This window comes from Ranitomeya imitator, chromosome 2 (genome assembly GCF_032444005.1).
Source record: "Ranitomeya imitator isolate aRanImi1 chromosome 2, aRanImi1.pri, whole genome shotgun sequence".
Taxonomy (NCBI): domain Eukaryota; kingdom Metazoa; phylum Chordata; class Amphibia; order Anura; family Dendrobatidae; genus Ranitomeya; species Ranitomeya imitator.
The window spans coordinates 655,380,405-655,399,058 of record NC_091283.1 but is presented as its reverse complement, the minus strand read 5'-3'; the positions used below and the strand labels follow the sequence as shown (position 1 = coordinate 655,399,058).

At 44.5% G+C, this 18,654-nt stretch overlaps 1 long non-coding RNA gene across 1 annotated transcript; it reads right to left on the bottom strand.

Moving 5' to 3' along the window:
• Positions 1-3,908: 3,908 nt before the first annotated feature.
• LOC138665445 (uncharacterized) lies at positions 3,909-6,817 on the bottom strand. The gene is made up of 3 exons (XR_011318464.1): positions 6,730-6,817; positions 5,858-6,117; positions 3,909-4,327 (listed from the first exon to the last, which is right to left on the bottom strand). It is a non-coding gene; the product is annotated as an uncharacterized lncRNA (long non-coding RNA).
• Positions 6,818-18,654: the final 11,837 nt, after the last annotated feature.

The following is an 18,654-nucleotide window of genomic DNA, read 5'->3' as shown; positions in this document are numbered from 1 at the left end:
ATTCCCTGTTCCAAGAGCAAATGCCCAGTCTTGAGGATCACCACGCAGTAAGGATATGATGATTTTCACTTGCTGAATGGGATCACCAGAAGAACGGGGTTTCAAAGCAAGGAGGAGTAGGAATTCTTGGCTCTAGAGCCGGAGTCTGAACAATATATTCTTGGATACTCTGGACTCTTGCAGCAAGTTGATCCACATGAGAAAACAAACCCTGAACCTCCATACCAGAGCATATATCCAGCACCACCCAGATATCGAGAGGAAAAAAAAGGCAGAATAGAGCACAGAAAAAAAATGGTTCAGAACTCTTTTTTTTTCCTTCTTTTGAGACGCATTCAATTCATTCTTGGCCTGCTGTACTGTTATGACCTGGTGGTTAAGAGGCCACACTGAAGTGACCTGGTGGCTAAAACGCAACATGGAACGAGCTCTGAGAAGGTGGTATCTCTACTGACCGCAGTCCCTAATCCTAACAACACAACTAGAAATAGCCGTGGGATGTTCCTGACACTCCCTAGACACCTCGTCACAGCCTAAGATATAACTACCCCTAAAGAAGGAAATAGAAAGCTATCTTGCCTCAGAGAAACCCCCAAAAGGAAAGATAGGCCCCCACAAATATTGACTGTGAAAGGAGAGGGAAATGACGAACACAGAAATGAAATTAGAATTCAGCAAAGGGGAGGCCAATACTAAACTAGATAGACAGAGAGCAATGGATACTGTACGGTCAGTATTAAAAACTACAAAATCCACGCAGAGTTTACAAAAATGAACTCCACACCGACTCACGGTGTGGAGGGGCAAATCTGCTTTCCCAGAGCTTCCAGCTAGCCTAAATAAGACATAGTGACAAGCTGGACAAAAGAGACAAAATGCAAAGCAATCGAGTCCAAACAAATGGACAAACAAACTAGCAAAACTTATCTTTTGCAGACAAGGACTGGCCATATGAGAAATCCAAAGGAAGAATCAAATCCAACCAAGAACATTGACAGCAGGCATGGACTAAAGCCCAGAGCAGGTTTAAATAACAAACCCAGGCAAGGCGATTAGTGAAGGCAGCTGCTACAGCTACCTAACGGAGCAGCAGTTCCACTCGAAACCACCAGAGGGAGCCCTGGGGCAGAACTCGCAAACATACCATTAGCAACCACAGGAGGAAGCTCCAGAACGGAACTCACAACATAATCCTATCTTTGTGAAAGGGTTAAATACACAGCCAGACAAAAGTATTTTAATATTCTTAATTTCATAATAATAATAATAATAATAATAATAATCTTTATTTTTATATAGCGCTAACATATTCCGCAGCGCTTTACAGTTTTGCACACATTATCATCACTGTCCCCGATGGGGCTCACAATCTAGAATTCCTATCAGTATGTCTTTGGAATGTGGGAGGAAACCAGAGTGCCCGGAGGAAACCCACGCAAACACGGAGAGAACATACAAACTCTTTGCAGATGTTGTCCTGGGTGGGATTAGAACCCAGGACCCCAGCGCTGCAAGGCTGTAGTGCTATCCACTGCGCCACCGTGCTGCCATCATACTTACAACCACGCCTAATTCTCCGACGCTATCGATCAGCTGCTAAAAAATAATGAACCAACCGTATACTCCCTGGTCTGACGCAGTCCAATTAATAACGAGTATCCCACGACTATCTCCCCTATAGAACAGTGACATCGAGTGACGTCACTGCTCTATAGGCCCTCCAGTGACACTTTGACAGGAGACAATGGCTCCTGCAGTGCCTCACTAAAGAGGGATGCCTTAGTTTATTGTCTCGCTTTACGGCAATGTTGCATGGGAATTTTCTCGTTGCCGGCGAGAAAATGAACTTAAGTGACCTCTCTCCTGGCAGCGGCGGAGGGATATACATCGCGGAGGATGCTAGCTGTCAGCTCATTGCGGGGGCCCCTGTAGAGCGCTGACATCGCCCGATGTCAGTGTTCTACATGGGAGATCGTCGTGGAACACTCGTTATTAACTGGACTATGGCGGAAAGGTAAGTATAGGTTGGTTTATGTTATTTTTATTACAGAATTGAGGGCTTCGGGGACTAGGTGATTGGTGGGTATGTACTCTATTTTATGTGTTGTATGTTATGTACATGTCCTAATAATAATAAACTTTATATAGCGCTAACATATTCCGCAGCGCTTTACAGTTTGCACACATTATCATTGCTGTCCCCGATGGGGCTCATAATCTAAATTCCCTATCAGTATGTCTTTGGAATGTAGTAGGAAACCGGAGTACCCGGAGGAAACCCACTCAAACACGGGGAGGACATACGAACTCCTTGCAGATGTTGTCCTTGGTGGGATTGAACCCAGGTCTTCGCTGCAAGACCGCAGTGCTAACCACTGAGCCACCGTGCTGCCGTGACGTCCTGTATGTTGTATGTTCTGTATGTTTTGTTTTTTTTAACTACAGAACAAAGCCATTGTTTGATGGGACTACTTTTCCATCATCATCAATGCGGTCACTGTGAGCATTCATTGCCAGACAATCATCCCATCAGACAATGGCTGCTTACACAGATCCGCACACAGATTCACGCAGACGCTGACACACACACATACACACACTCCCGATCTGCAGCAAAACCGCTGATCTTTTTTACATGTGCTGTTTTGCTGCGGACTTGACTGACTCAATGGATGCAGAACCGCAAAAAGAATTGACCTGCTGCGGAAAATAAAACTGCGATTCTGCGCCTTTTTTTCTGCAGCATGTGCACAGCGTTTTTGTATTTCCCATTGATTAACATTGTGTGCACAACGCGCTGCAGATTTGATGCGAATCCGTGCTGCCAGAAACGCATCAAAATCCGCAACTTGTGCATATAGCCTAAAGCTTCTGTCTTCTCCCTATCTGTCTACAGGTGACCAGAAAAATGCCCACAGGAAAAATGCCCACAGGAAAAATGCCCACAGGAAAATTGCCCCACACGGAAAATTCCCCACACGGAAAATTCCCCACACAGAAAATTGCCAATTGCATCATCACAAAGTTTCAGATCTTTTCAGGTGCAAGGTTCACATGATATGTGAAAAGTGCCCACAGACATGAATATTCACAGGAAAACAGTAGAGAGTTATAGGTGAGATGCTCTGCAGAACAGAGAATAGCATAGAGCTATAGGCTAAATGCTCTGCAGGACAGGGGGATAGTATTCAGGTATATGTGAGATGCTCTGCAGGGCAGGAGAATATAGAATTATAGGTGAGATGCTCTGCAGATCAGGAGAATAATATAGAATTATAGGTGAGATGCTCTGCAGGGCAGGATAATAATATATAATTATAGGTGAGATGCTCTGCAGGGCAGGAGAATAATATAGAATTATAGGCGAGATGCTCTGCAGATCAGGAGAATAATATAGAATTATAGGCGAGATGCTCTGCAGATTAGGAGAATAATATAGAATTATAGGTGAGATGCTCTGCAGGGCAGGAGAATAATATAGAATTATAGGTGAGATGCTCTGCAGGGCAGGAGAATAATATAGAATTATAGGCGAGATGCTCTGCAGGGCAGGAGAATAATATAGAATTATAGGCGAGATGCTCTGCAGATCAGGAGAATAATATAGAATTATAGGCGAGATGCTCTGCAGGGCAGGAGAATAATATAGAATTATAGGTGAGATGCTCTGCAGGGCAGGAGAGTAATATAGAATTATAGGTGAGATGCTCTGCAGGGCAGGAGAATAATATAGAATTATAGGTGAGATGCTCTGCAGCACAGAAGAATGTCGGCAAAAATTGCCCACACAGAAAATTAACGACAAGTTTATTAAGAACAGTTTATTAAGGAGGTCTAATAACAACAATAACTTCGATTTTTTTAAGCAATCATTGTACACCTGGAAATAATTCGCCACCTTCTGATAGTCCTGAACAGGAACAGTTTATTAAAGAGGTCTAATAACAATAATAACTCCGGTTTAGTAAACAATCACTGCATACCTGCAAATTAGCCATTTTACTGCAAATTAGCTATTCTCCTTAAGTACTTTAGTTTATCTTCAACCTGGGGGTAATCCTGTACAGAAGTTGCCACCATATGATACAGTGCCTCATACTTCCTCTTTTTTATCTCAAGGCAACCGGCCTGTGCGTTAGCCAGTGTTAATTTGTGGCAAGCCAGGTCCTTCTGCAATCCATCAAAGAGAAACCACAAGCTGGGATGACTGCAGTGGAACATTGTGAAATCGCTCACAACAGTTAGTGGTCTTTGGTGACAGTTCCAGGGCTGCATCATGATGATTCCATATTCTTATAGGAAACTGAGGATCTCTACCAGCTGCACCCTCAATATATGTAGAAAAAAAGTATGTGAGCACCTCATTATAGCATTCTTCATCTGGGAATGTGGCAGCAAGCTTATCAAAAACACATCTCACATCTTCAATTGGCACAAAGGCTAATGCAGCAAGAGACTTCAGTGTCATTTTTATGTTAATATTAGATTCATATTCTGTTTTCAAGACTCCAGTGTCATTTTTATGTTAATATTAGATTCATATTCTGTTTTCAAACCAACATTTTTTATTTTTCTAATGAGACTCTGACAAAGGTGAAAATAACACCCTTTAACATCAGCATGTGGAAAGGCAATCCTTACTGCAGTCATACAAGCCTTCTCAAAATCCACTAAAACCTTTTGAGGTGCCAGATTTGGAATCAATAGCTTCATTATTTCAAACATTCTCTTATACGTGTTCATGTCCTTTCTTTGTAGTAAAATGTACAAACATGGCGGATATGAGTTACCCACCTTGGCATGCCAAGTGTACAGTTGGTAAAACATATTGGGCACTTTATCAAAGGTGCCATCTCCATAGATTGTATCTTTGTTCAGTTCAAGCATAAAGGTACCGTCACACTAGACGATATCGCTAGCGATCCGTGACGTTGCAGCGTCCTGGCTAGCGATATCGTCCAGTGTGACAGGCAGCAGCGATCAGGCCCCTGCTGTGCTGTCGCTGGTCGGGGAAGAAAGTCCAGAACTTTATTTTGTCGCTGGATCTCCCGCTGACATCGCTGAATCGGCGTGTGTGACACCGATTCAGCGATGTCTTCACTGGTAACCAGGGTAAACATCAGGTAACTAAGCGCAGGGCCGCGCTTAGTAACCCGATGTTTACCCTGGTTACCATCCTAAAAGTAAAAAAAACAAACACTACATACTTACCTACAGCCGTCTGTCCTCCAGCGCTGTGCTCTGCTCTCCTCCTGTACTGGCTGTGAGCGTCGGTCAGCCGGAAAGCAGAGCGGTGACGTCACCGCTCTGCTTTCCGGCCGCTCTGCTCACAGCCAGTACAGGAGGAGAGCAGAGCACAGCGCTGGAGGACAGACGGCTGTAGGTAAGTATGTAGTGTTTGTTTTTTTTTACTTTTAGGATGGTAACCAGGGTAAACATCAGGTTACTAAGCGCGGCCCTGCGCTTAGTTACCCGATGTTTACCCTGGTTACCGGCATCGTTGGTCGCTGGAGAGCGGTCTGTGTGACAGCTCTCCAGCGACCAAACAGCGACGCTGCAGCGATCCGGATCGTTGTCGGTATCGCTGCAGCGTCGCTAAGTGTGACGGTACCTTAAGATCTCTATCTCCTAAAACCAGAATTCTGTTTCGATCTTCTTTTCCTGAATCATGAAGTATCAGTTGACTATACTTTTCAGGAATGCAAAAATGTATAGTTTTTGGGTTAGGCAAATTATCATCTGTTCTATGATAGACTAGGCTTCTCGCAAGAGATGATTGTCTTGGCATATGGGCCAATACATCTTTGCTCAATGCAGATAACACCTTTCCCATCACGTTGCGAGGAGTAGCACTTACTGCTCTCATGTCTTCTCTCATTTTGCTTCTGGCAATGTTTGCTTCTGCTTTTTGAGGGCAGGAGTCATGACAATGTTCTGTTGGTTCTTGAACTACGTTGCCATCTTTTGCTTTGAGAATTGAATGGCACTTTGAAGAGCGGTACAGTCGGCATCTCCAAGTCACCACTGCGTTGATCATACGAAATTCAAGATATTCAAACCCCAAGTAAATCATAACTTTGTTGTTTCTCTGGCTTTTTGAAAACTCCATTGTTAGCACTACAAGAAGAAATAGAATACTTTAGATGAACTCAAAATACACTTTTATTGAAAATAAATTAACAAATATGGGGATAGATAAGACTATTGGTTCACCAATACAAAAAAACACAGATGTGTAATAACTGTGGTCGCAGGCATCAAGTCCACAACCAGGCAAGGGGGTACAGGTACCTGCTTCTGCTGGATCTGCAGATCCAGATGACATGCATCATGTTGCAGAGATCCGTGGGGTCCCTGCACTGCGATACATGCTGCCGGCATGTTAGCTGTGAGCTGACATCAGAGGATGGAGATCATGTGGACCATACATACTAGGATGGAGACCATATATATCAGCATTAGGACATATATACCAGGATGCAGACATATTCACCAGGATGATGGGCATATATACCAGTATGGGGGACATTACTACATAATGAAGGGGGAGGGGGGCAATTCATACGTCTTTATAGAATTTAGAACACTACAGGGGGCCATACATCTGACCAACGTGTGTGTGGGGGGGGAAGGGCCAAATTTCACACTGGGGCCCATCGGACTCCACTGCAAAAGCATATCATACATTCTCAGCAAGAACACAAAGTGGTACAAGTGACAGAATCTCACCCTTCTGCTGTGCCTTCTGGGCTTCCAGGACCAACTATCTCTGCCAGCAGCAGTGATACTTTTGCGAGCACTGATAGCAGTGATGGCTAGTGTTGAGCATTCCGATACCGCAAGTATCGGGTATCGGCCGATACTTGCGGTATCGGAATTCCGATACCGAGATCCGATATTTTTGTGATATCGGGTATCGGTATCGGAAGTGTAAAATAAAGAATTAAAATAAAAAATATTGTTATATTCACCTCTCCGGCGGCCCCTGGACATCAGCGGGAGGATCCGGCGTCCGGCACGGCTTCTTTCTTCAAAATGCGCGCCTTCAGGACCTGTGGAATGACGTCCCGGCTTCTGATTGGTCGCGTGCCGCCCATGTGACCGCCACGCGACCAATCAGAAGCCGCGACGTCATTCCTCAGGTCCTAGAAGGCGCTCATTCTAGGACTTTAGCTGAGGAATGACGTCGCGGCTTCTGATTGGTCGCGTGGCGGTCACATGGGCGGCACGCGACCAATCAGAAGCCGGGACGTCATTCCACAGGTCCTGAAGGCGCGCATTTTGAAGAAAGAAGCCGTGCCGGACGCCGGATCCTCCCGCTGATGTCCAGGGGCCGCCGGAGAGGTGAATATAACAATATTTTTTATTTTAATTCTTTATTTTACACTTTAATATGGATCCCAGGGCCTGAAGGAGAGTTTCCTCTCCTTCAGACCCTGGGATCCATGAGGATACATTCCGATACTTGATGTCCCATTGACTTGTATTGGTATCGGATATCGGTATCGGCGATATCCGATATTTTTCGGGTATCGGCCGATACTATCCGATACCGATACTTTCAAGTATCGGACGGTATCGCTCAACACTAGTGATGGCTCCTCTGGATCACACTGCTGCTGATTCTGCATGTGCTGCTGTTTTGGGCTGGTGGGAGGAGTGAGGCAGAATCAGTGAGAGATGAGAGCAGACTAGATCTATCTATTGCTGATAATGACAGACTGCTGCAAACCACAGATCATCATTTTTGCAGTTTTGCACTAGGTCAACTGTAAATCACAAGACTAGATCTATCTATTGCTGATAATGACAGACTGTTGCAAACCACAGATCATCATTTTTGCAGTTTTGCACTAGGTCAACTGTAAATCACAAGACTAGATCTATCTATTGCTGATAATGACAGACTGATGCAAACCACAGATCATCATTTTTACAGTTTTGCACTAGGTCAGCTGTAAATCACAAAACTAGATCTATCTATTGCTGATAATGACAGACTGATGCAAACCACAGATCATCATTTTTGCAGTTTTGCACTAGGTCAACTGTAAATCACAAGTTGATCACATAGTATGTGAACATCCTCACCTTGCACCTGAAATATCATAGATCTGAAACTTTTGTGATGCTTTAATTGGCAATTTTCCGTGTGGGGAATTTTCCGTGTGGGGAATTTTCCATGTGGGGAATTTTCCGTGTGGGGAATTTTCCATGTGGTGAATTTTCCGTGTGGGGAACGTTCCATGTGGGGAATTTTCCTGTGGGCATTTTTCCTGTGGGCATTTTTCCTGTGGGTAATTTTCCTGTGTGCAATTTTCCTGTGTGCATTTTTCAGGGAACCCTGTCTACATAGTGTTTAATGAGTGCTACCTATGCTTCTGTTGTTCCTAGCAATCACTTGATTGCCTCTTAATTGCCAGATACAGTGAGGGGGAAAAAATGTCTTCCAGGAAAAATTATGAATTCTAAAATCTTTTCAAAAATGTCCATGTGATCAATTGACAATTCATTCAACAACTTAGTACTGAGAAATAAGTTAGTGTTTTATTAATAAAAAAGGGGTTTGGTACCGTGTTAGCCAGTTCGAAAAATAATGCTCTCAGTGTGAAAAACGAGAGAATCTTGTAGTTATACTTTTTAATGGCTAACAAAAATAAAATGGATGCTGTTACAAAGCAAGCATTTGGGACGACTTAGGTTCCTTCCTTATGTATAGTAAAACAAAGTTTCTGAAGAAACACACATATATGCACAAACAACAAAAAGAAAAAAAGGGGCATGGTATAACAAATGGACATTTAAATAAAGAAACTGAGCTCAGAGACTCAATTTTTAATTGGATTAGATTAGTGGTGTGAAAGTTGTATCCAATATCCAAGTAAAATCAGAGGCCTTGGTGTACTCAACTTCTGCTTCCATTTTTTTTTCTTTCCTTCCCCTTTTTGTTTGTGCATATATTTGTGTTTCTTCAGAAACTGTGTTATACCATGCTTGAGGAAGGGACCTAAGAAGTCCAGAAAGCTTGCTTTGTAACATCATTTATTTTATTTTTTTTAGCCGTTAACAGGTTTCCTAACTACAAGATTATCTTGTTTTTACACTGATAGCATTATTAATAAGACAAGAGCTCCGTGCATCTATGTCAGTGGAAAAAAAAATTCTGGCAGTTTAAATGTGTAGAGCAAATGAAAAAAGGCCAGTTATTTAAAAAAAAAAAAATAGATTTCGCTAGCTTTAGGTTATGTGCACACGTCAGGATTTCTTGCAGAAATATTCCTGACAAAAACCGGACATTTCTGCCAGAAATCCGCATGCGTTTTTACCACGTTTTTCACATGTTTTTTACGCGATTTTGGTGCGTTTTTTATGCGTTTTTTCCCAAATGCATAGAATTGCAGGAAAAACGCAGAAAATCCGCAAAAATAATGAACATGCTCATTTTTTTACCACGACGCGGAAAAAAACGCATCCATGTGCACAAAACATGCAGAATGCATTCTAAATGATAGAATGTGTAATGTATGCGTTTTTAATGAGTTTTTATAGCGTTTTAGCACGAAAAAACCTGAACGTGTGCACATAGCCTTAGTATTTTAACCTGGTCATACCATAGTAAACTCGCAGTAATGAGTGTGGAGAAGCAGCTCTCTTTGGGGACTTTAGTCCAGGCAGAGAAGTACAACCTGCATGTAGGGACGCATCATCTGCACGAAGGAATAGGACAGTAGTGATGAGCGAGTGTACTCGTTGCTCGGGTGACCGCCGAGTATTTGTTAGTGTTCATCGTGGCAACTGAATGATTTACAGCTATTAGCCAGCTTGATTGCACGAGAGGATTCCCTAGCAACCAGGCAACCCCCACATGTACTCAGCCTGGCTAATAGCTGTAAATCATTCAGCTGAGGCCATGAAAACTTAATCTCTGAACACTAACAAACCCGAGCAACGAGTACACTCACTAGAGGACAGTGATCGTAAGAAAATGGGAGGCGCCTGGCCAAGAATATCGACATCCCTTGGACTGTACCGCTCCGCAGGCGAGTATAAAAAAAAAAAAAAAAAAAGTGGCTTTCTTCTCTAGGTCAGGGTGGCACAAACATACAGCATTACAGAATGCTATATATCAAGTCTGAAAGGTGGCTGTATCTCATATCGGTCAAACCTGGTAACAGGTTTTCTTTAATACTTCACCTTGAGCTCATTAGCTTTTAAAGTAGATGGCAAGCCCTTAGCATACATGGATGTTCCTGTCAGTCTGTTACAAAAAGTGTAATACAGCCCTCATCTACCTGTAATAGCGATTGGAGCTAACTTCTGTTTAACTAATCACTGACAACAGTATTTAAATGGAGCAATTGTTGTTGTGCATGTGCACTGGCTCCCATACCCCCCCTTCCCCAGAGACATGCTCATATGCTGCTGATAGGTTATGTGATGCCGCGATCACTAACTGGTTGGGGGAATACTCGCTTGGCAACAGGATAAATGTAGACGGGCACGTTTTTTTTTAAATAGTCTATTTTGGTTTATCTTCAAGCATCATAAACCACTGTAGGCCATGTTTCCCAAAACACAGACCTTACATGGTCCTTAGCACTTTATAATTTACGGCTTTGAAATGCAGTCACTAAACAAGCCGGACCTCTTTGTCCAGTTACCATGGGTGACCGCACACCGAACAGTTCATTAATGTTCATGAAACAACAGGCACCAACACATTAGGTAGCAATCTCTAAACATGCTGGACCTTACTCCGTCCAGTTACCATGGGTGACCACACAGTTCGTTAACTAACCCCTCCCCCTGTCAGTGCACACGGCTCCCCATACTCTGGGTTACCTTCCAGGAGCTCCTGCTCCACATGCTGACTCCTGTCAGTACTCTCTCAGGGAAGCTGTTTTACTGGGATCACCGTCCTTGTGACCAGGGCACTCGCGACAGTCCAGACCTGCAGAAGAAGCGGTAGCTTCCCCAACGCAGTGCCCTTACAGACTCTGCAGACGTGACCTCTCCATGTGCTATTCAGGAAGTCCTACTCCCAGGATCTTCCAACACATGATGTGCTATTCAGGAAATCCTACTCCCAGGATCTTCCAACACATAGGCCTTCAGAGCCAAGGCCTCACCACGTGCTCTTCAAGAAGTCCGTCCCTACCTGGGAGCTTCCAACACATAGACCTTCCAGGACCTTGCACACACTCCACAGACCATTCAGATCTATACACTTTCCCAGAGAGACCACATGATCCAAACCCTGGCCACATTATGTAGCTGTAACCACTTCCATAGGTGGGAGGTGCTTGTGGTTAGTCAGACCCGCCCAGCTCTCCGACTAACCTGTAAGCCTCCCTATAAAGCTACACAAACACAACTCTTATGGAACTACAAGTCCCAGAATAACAATGCTGGCAACAGCCCAGACTCCCTTTGTGACCCATATCGGCCATTTACAATCACGCCGGACACTGTTTCACAAACCCAGTTACGACTGCATGTATATCTAGTGGAGCCCACACAGCGCCCCCTAGCTGCAGCATGAGTCACTGCATCCCAATTACTATGACTCCCAAGGTGCTTGCTTAAACCCCTATTGGCATTCTTGTAAAGCCCAGTTAGGGGAGGAGGCAATAATTTCCACTATAGAAGTGATCGGTATTGCGTTAAGTAGTACAATCATAATTTAGAGTCAAAATAGAGTGAAAAATTAAAAAAAATGTCTTATTCAAAAATGTTAATCATCCCACCCATTTGTCAGTTTAAAAATGAAAGTGAAAAGAGGTAATTCCGGTACTTACCGGTAATGAGATTTTTCAGGAACCCATGACTACCATGGAGTGAGGGGACAGGAAACCTACAAGAAAAAAAAAGCTGTACCTCTCCCTGGCATCAGAGCACTAGAGGACCTCCAATGGTTATTGCAACAATTTAACCCACCAACATCTCATGTCCTTAATGGAAAATGTTACCTTATATTAGAATCAACGATAGTGCTCACAAACAAGTGATGAGAGGGAATAGGAGAGTACTGTGATGGGTTCCGAAAAATCCCATTACTGGTAATTATGTCTTTTTCAATCACCCATGAATGCACCACAGAGAGAATTACAGGGAATAAGTATTAAGAGAGGGACCACCGCCTACAGAATCCTTTACCCAAATGCGAGAGTAGAAGAGGAAATCAGATCCAGCCTATAGAAAGTTGAAGAAGACCATGTTGCAGCCTTACAAATCTGTTTGATGGACACATCTGATCTCTCCCTGAGCCTTCATCCCATCTGGAACCATTGCTGAATAAGCTAAATTTATGGCCTCCCTAATCCATCTAGCTATTGTGCTAGGTCCCTGAAAGGAAAAATAAATATATATATCCCTTCTCCAGGCCTTATTTATCCTACAGGTATTTAACTAGACATCTCTTCACCTCCAGAGAATGAGACTTTTCTAAAGGCCCCGTCACACTTAGCGACGCTAAAGCGATCCCGACAACGATACGACCTGTCAGGGATCGTTGCTGCGTCACTATGTGGTCGCTGGTGAGATGTCAAACAGTGAGATCTTCCCAACGACGCAGCAGTGATGCGGCGACCTGTACAACGATGTCGTTGGTCGTTGTGACCCTGTCACATGGCAGCTATTATGACGATTCAGACCTCGATGAGGGACGTCCTGTGTGACGTTGTAGTCACACAGGCGTGCATTTGCGTTGCCTTTTCCGCGCCCATTCAGTTCCGATTGGTGGTCGCTACTGCGTTCTGATTGGTGGCGGCCTTGCCTTATGAGGCGACACAATAGCCCTTCAGTGGGAACGCATTTGAGACCCCAAACGATACCTACCGTGCACAAAAGGTGTCAGAAGAACCGTTGAAGAATAGATAAATCGAAGAGGAGTCGCAGGCCGGAGAACTCTACAACGATCTGCAAACCACCACGCGGTCAGGAACAAAGGATGGAAGTGCTACTATGTCGCCTTCTGTTGAAGGCATGACCGCCAATCAGAACGCAGTAGCAACCACAAATCGGAGCGGAGGGGTGCGGAAAAGGCAACGCAAATGCACGTCTATGTGTCGGCGTCTAAGTCGTCAACGAGGTCGTTGGTAAGGTGTCAAACACAGCGATGTGTGCTACCCAGCGGGACCTCAACAATCAAAGAAAAATCCAGGCCATTCCGACACGACCAGCGATCTCACAGCAGGGGCCTGGTCGCTGCTACGTGTCAAACATAGCGAGATCGCTACTGAGGTCGCTGTTGCGTCACAAAACTTGTGACTCAGCAGCGATCTCGCTAGCGACCTCGCTTAGTGTGAAGGTACCTTAAGAATTTTTTTTGGTTTAAACAAAAGGACAGAAGCACTACCTCTTGAGATCTATGGAAGCTACTTAAGGCAGGTAGGCCAGATCATGTTTTAAAATGACCCTGTCATCCATGATTTAGATGAAGGGTGGACCTTTTGATAGGGCCTGAATATCACTGACGACGTCTGCTGATGTTGAAGCTAAAGAAAATGTAGGGACAAACAAAATCCTCCAGAGTGGATTCTCATAGAAAATAATTTTATTAAAGTACATAATTTGAATTAAAAACCATTAAAAATTGGAAATGCAACTCAACCACAAAAATGAGAAAAAGCGCAAACACTACAGGATAATGATATGGTACATAAAGTGCAACAATACAAATTATGCAGAATAGCGAACATCAAGTAATAATCCGACAGTTTAAAGAGAGAGAGAAAAATTTGACAATATATATAAATGGAGTAAAGGTGAGTATAATATCATCAATACTAGTCATAGAAATAATATGGCCGTTCAAGAATATGGTGTGAAGATTAGGTTAAGTGCATAGTGCGGACAATTTTCAATGAAATATATAGAGAGGGATAATTCAATCCAGTAACTAATTGCATATCAAATCTGTCCGTTTTTCATCTGAAAGTTAAAAATATAAAGAAAAAATTCTTATTTTAATTATTGAAGCAGTGTAGTAGGATCAGTGAGATCCAAAGCCTTCAAAGGAAAAACAGAGCACAATGTGCATACTATGACCTGAAATGGTTAAATAGTCCGCAGTAGCAGCAACTGAAAGTATCAAAGTTAATCAAGATACAACCTGTCTGAAGTCACCTACCAGTGTACCCCCTGATGTTTAAGCTAGTAGCAATTTCATTTTAAGTGAGAGAATCTTGAGTGACACTGACTCTATAGGTTCAAAAGGAACATCTGCATGAAGACCAGATTAAAATCCTTCTGGGCTAAATTTTGCCTAGAATGGTTATATACCTTAAAGATACCCTGATCAACCTGAAAATCCAATGATTACCTGCCCGGTCACAATTTTATAGAGCCTGAAGTGCTGATACCTGGACTTTAGAGGCGCTAGTGGAAAGGCCCTGTTCAAGACACCTCTGCAGAAATTTCAAGATGACACTAACCGGTGCGCCATCTTCCACCCTTGACCCCGAAGTAGCTAGAAACTTTCACCAGGTTCTAGCATAAATTTTGGAAGTGGCTCCCTTTCTACTCTGAAGCAGGGTGTAAATTAAATTAGGACAAAACCATTTACCTCGTAAAAGTGCTCTTTTAAAATCCATGCCATTAAATGCAGACTGGACACTCGAGGATGACACACTGGCTCCTGGGAGAAAAGATTCAAAATCTCCAGGAGCATCCATGGTTTCGTGACAAACATTACTCTTAAGGCCCCTTCACATTTAGCGACGCTGCAGCGATACCGACAACGATCCGAATCGCTGCAGCGTCGCTGTTTGGTCGCTGGAGAGCTGTCACACAGACCGCTCTCCAGCGACCAACGATGCCGGTAACCAGGGTAAACATCGGGTAACTAAGCGCAGGGCCGCGCTTAGTAACCCGATGTTTACCCTGGTTACCATGCTAAAAGTAAAAAAAACAAACAGTACATACTTACCTACAGCCGTCTGTCCTCTAGCGCTGCGCTCTGCTTCTCTGCTCTCCTCCTGTACTGTCTGTGAGCCGGAAAGCAGAGCGGTGACGTCACCGCTCTGCTTTCCGGCTCACAGACAGTACAGGAGGAGTGCAGAGCGCAGCGCTGGAGGACAGACAGCGGTAGGTAAGTATGTACTGTTTGTTTTTTTTTACTTTTAGCATGGTAACCAGGGTAAACATCGGGTTACTAAGCGCGGCCCTGCGCTTAGTTACCCGATGTTTACCCTGGTTACCAGTGAAGACATCGCTGGATCGGTGTCACACACGCCGATCCAGCGATGTCTCCAGGGAGTCCAGCGACGAAATAAAGTTCTGGACTTTATTCAGCGACCAACGATCTCCCAGCAGGGGCCTGATCGTTGGTCGCTGTCACACATAACGATTTCATTAACGATATCGTTGCTATGTCACAAATAGCAACGATATCGTTAACAATATCGTTATGTGTGAAGGTACCTTTAACCATGAAAACCACAGTGTTCTGGGCCAAAAGGGAGCTATTAAGATAACCTTTGCCCTGTCTTCCCTGATCTTCCTCAGGACTGCCAGGATTAGAATTCTTGTGGTAAAGCATACGCTAGATTGTAATCCTAAGGGATCAGTAAGGCATCCTCCACCTTAAGACCCTCCCTAGGATTCAGAGAACAAAATCTCCTCACCTTGCTCTTCCATCGGTTCTCAAATAAGTTTATGTCCGGGAGTCCCCATATATGCACTATCCAGTTGAAGACTGATTCTCCTTATTTTAGCTGATTCCCACTCAGAAAGTATGTTTTGCAGTTTGTTTGCCCTTTATATGAAGAGTTGTCAGTGAAAGGAGATGATTCTCTGGTAACCAAAATAATCGATTCACCACCTCCATCGTGGGACTGGTCCGGGTTCCCCCTTGACGATTTAAATTGGCTACTGACACCTGATTGTCCGAGAAGATTTTCACATGTTGGCTTTTAGTGATTATAGGAGCTTTTTTACTGCCTGTTCCACTGCTAGTAACTCCTTTTTGTATTTGGCGAAACTGACTTTTTGTTCCCTGCCCAGATCCCCTGGACCATGATATCTCCTAGATGAGCTCCCCATCCCCTGGGGCTTGCATCTTTGGTAACAATATGTGAAATCCTGTATACCCAAGACACCCCACTGGTTAGGTTTTCAATGTTTATCCACCATTGTCTGCACCGTCATCAGGGATATCTAGCTTTCCAGGATGTCCCATTGCAACTCCCTGGTATGGAAATGGGCCCACAACACTGCTGAGATGCATCAGGTCAAGGAATCCAGCAGGAGCATTGCTTTCCTGAGAGACATGGTGGGAAACTCAATGCTTGTGATACCTAGCTGCAGACTCTTTCTATCATGTTCTCTGGAAGACCACAGTCCCGTCTCTTTGCGTCCAACAAGAGCCCTAAAAATAACTGCACTTTCTGAGGTTCTAGTCTTGACTTCTTTTGATTTAAGAGCCAACCTAAGTTTTTGTTTTTTTAAGGTGGAGATTTCTTCTTTAACTGAACACTGCAGTGAATTGAATTGCCTATCACTAGAAAGTTGTTTAGATAAGGGACAATTAACATGTCTTCACCTCCCCCCTCCTGAAGGTGAGCCATTACTTCTGCAACCACTTTTTTAAACACCCGAAGGGCCATAGCTTGACTGGAAGGGCCCTGTGCTAAAAATGCCTAACTATTCCGTCTATGGTTACATCCACCATGAGGAACTTCTTGTGTTCTTTGTGTATGTGGAGCGCCCCCAGACACAGGGCCACTAGTCACTCAGTACCGGTCCCTTCTCCTTCGGTTCTGCGGTTGTCACGGTGGCTGGACCCGGTCGTGACCCTGCTAAGGGACGTCCAATGGAAATGGTAGTACAGTCTGTCAGTAGTTCGTGACGCCACCTGTGGTGTTCGGTCAGGGCGACCGACGCTGCTGTGGGGTCCGCTGGGGTGATGGAATGGCAGCTGGATGGTATACCTTCCTACAGGTGAAGTATGTCCCCAGGGCTTCCCAGTAAGGTGGATGGTGATGGTGTGAGGTGCAGGCAATAACGAGGACACAGGGTTGCAGTCTCTTTACCTTTTACTGAAGGCTTCAGTACACTCAGTCCAGAGCACGTTCAACTGGGCTATCAGAGACCGGCCGGTCCGATGGGCACATCCAGAGTTTCCCTCGCAGATGGAAATCGTTGCCTACCAATAGCGCCTGTGTGTTGTAGTCCTACCCTGCTGAGCATTCGGAATAGTCCTCACAACTGCTGTTCTCTTTCGTTCGTTCTCTACAGCTCTCTCTCTCTCTCTCTCGTTCTTTGGTTCCAGATGTTGCTAGTTTCTAACGTCCCCCAGATAAAGTATGGCTAGGACGCCACCCGTTTGACGGGAAGGCTTGGAGGTCTTCCGGGACCCTAGAGACGCCCCTCTCCCAATGTTGCCCCCTATGTCTTCGTAGGTGTAAAAGGTAGACAGCCAACCTATAATCAACTGTCCAGCGGAATTTGAAGTAAGGCCTAAAGTCAGTTACTCCTACGGTGATCCGGCCACCGACTACGCGCCTCAGTAAGATGTTGCCTTCCTCTCTCGGCACGACTCTTACTGGCTCTCCTTTGTGCTGATCTCGTTTACACTGTTCCACAATATTCTTCCCCTCTTGTCTCTTCCTTAGGATACCGCCGCAAGGTGTGCAGGCGCAGTTCCGTTACGTTCTGTTCTGTCGCTAGGCACCTGCCAGGTTCCCACGCCTGACAGGGACCCCCCTGTGTCTTCTCCCCGCAACACCCTCTGCCACGGGATGTTGCCTGGTTCCAACCCAGTCAGCCCCTAGTTTTACCAGTGTGAGGAGTGGCCCAATAAATAAAGCCTTTTGCTCCCCCTAGTGGCCGGAGTGTGAATTGTAATGTGTTCTGGTGATACCTGGTCAGGAGAACTCTTTAGTGCCATCGGACGTACCGCTACTCGCCTTGGGGCCATACTGCAACGACCAGGTCTCTGGGGCGCTGCATATGGGTACGTGATAAGTCATTTTTCAGATCTAGGACTGCCATAAAACAATCTGAAAAGAGCATTTTATTATTGATTTTATAGATTCCATATTGAATGACTGAACCTTTAGGAACCTATTCAATCCTCTTGAATTGATTATAGTCCTGAAGGTTCCTTCTGGCTTTCTCATTTAAAAAAAAAAAAAAAAAAGAGTAAAACGCTTCCCCTTTTCCTGGTGTAGGGACCTCCAGGACGGCAGCCTTCTCCACCAGATCCAGGACTTCAGATTTCAAGGCATGTTGCTCTCTCATCGAGGTTCATGAAGGAGACAGGGTGCACTTTGACTGAGGGACTGACTGGAATTCTATCCTTGAGCCTGTTCTTTTCAGGTTGAGAATCCTGTGGCTTGAGGATACTTTTTTCCCAGGCAGGGAAAAAGGGGAGGGGGAAACCTCACCCCCCACACCCGATGACAGGAGTCACTGGGAAGATTTTTAGTGTCATTGGAGGGAGCGCCAAACATAAAGCCGTTGATATTTTTTCTTCAATCATCCCATCTATCCTGATCTCTGAGGGCCTTTCTCATATTAAGGCTATGTGCATACGTTCAGGATTTCTTGCAGAAAATTCCTGAGAATTCCGGACATTTTCTGCAAGAAATCCGCATGCGTTTTTGCCGCGGTTTTGACGCGTTTTTGCCGCGGTTTTTTCCGGACACTTCC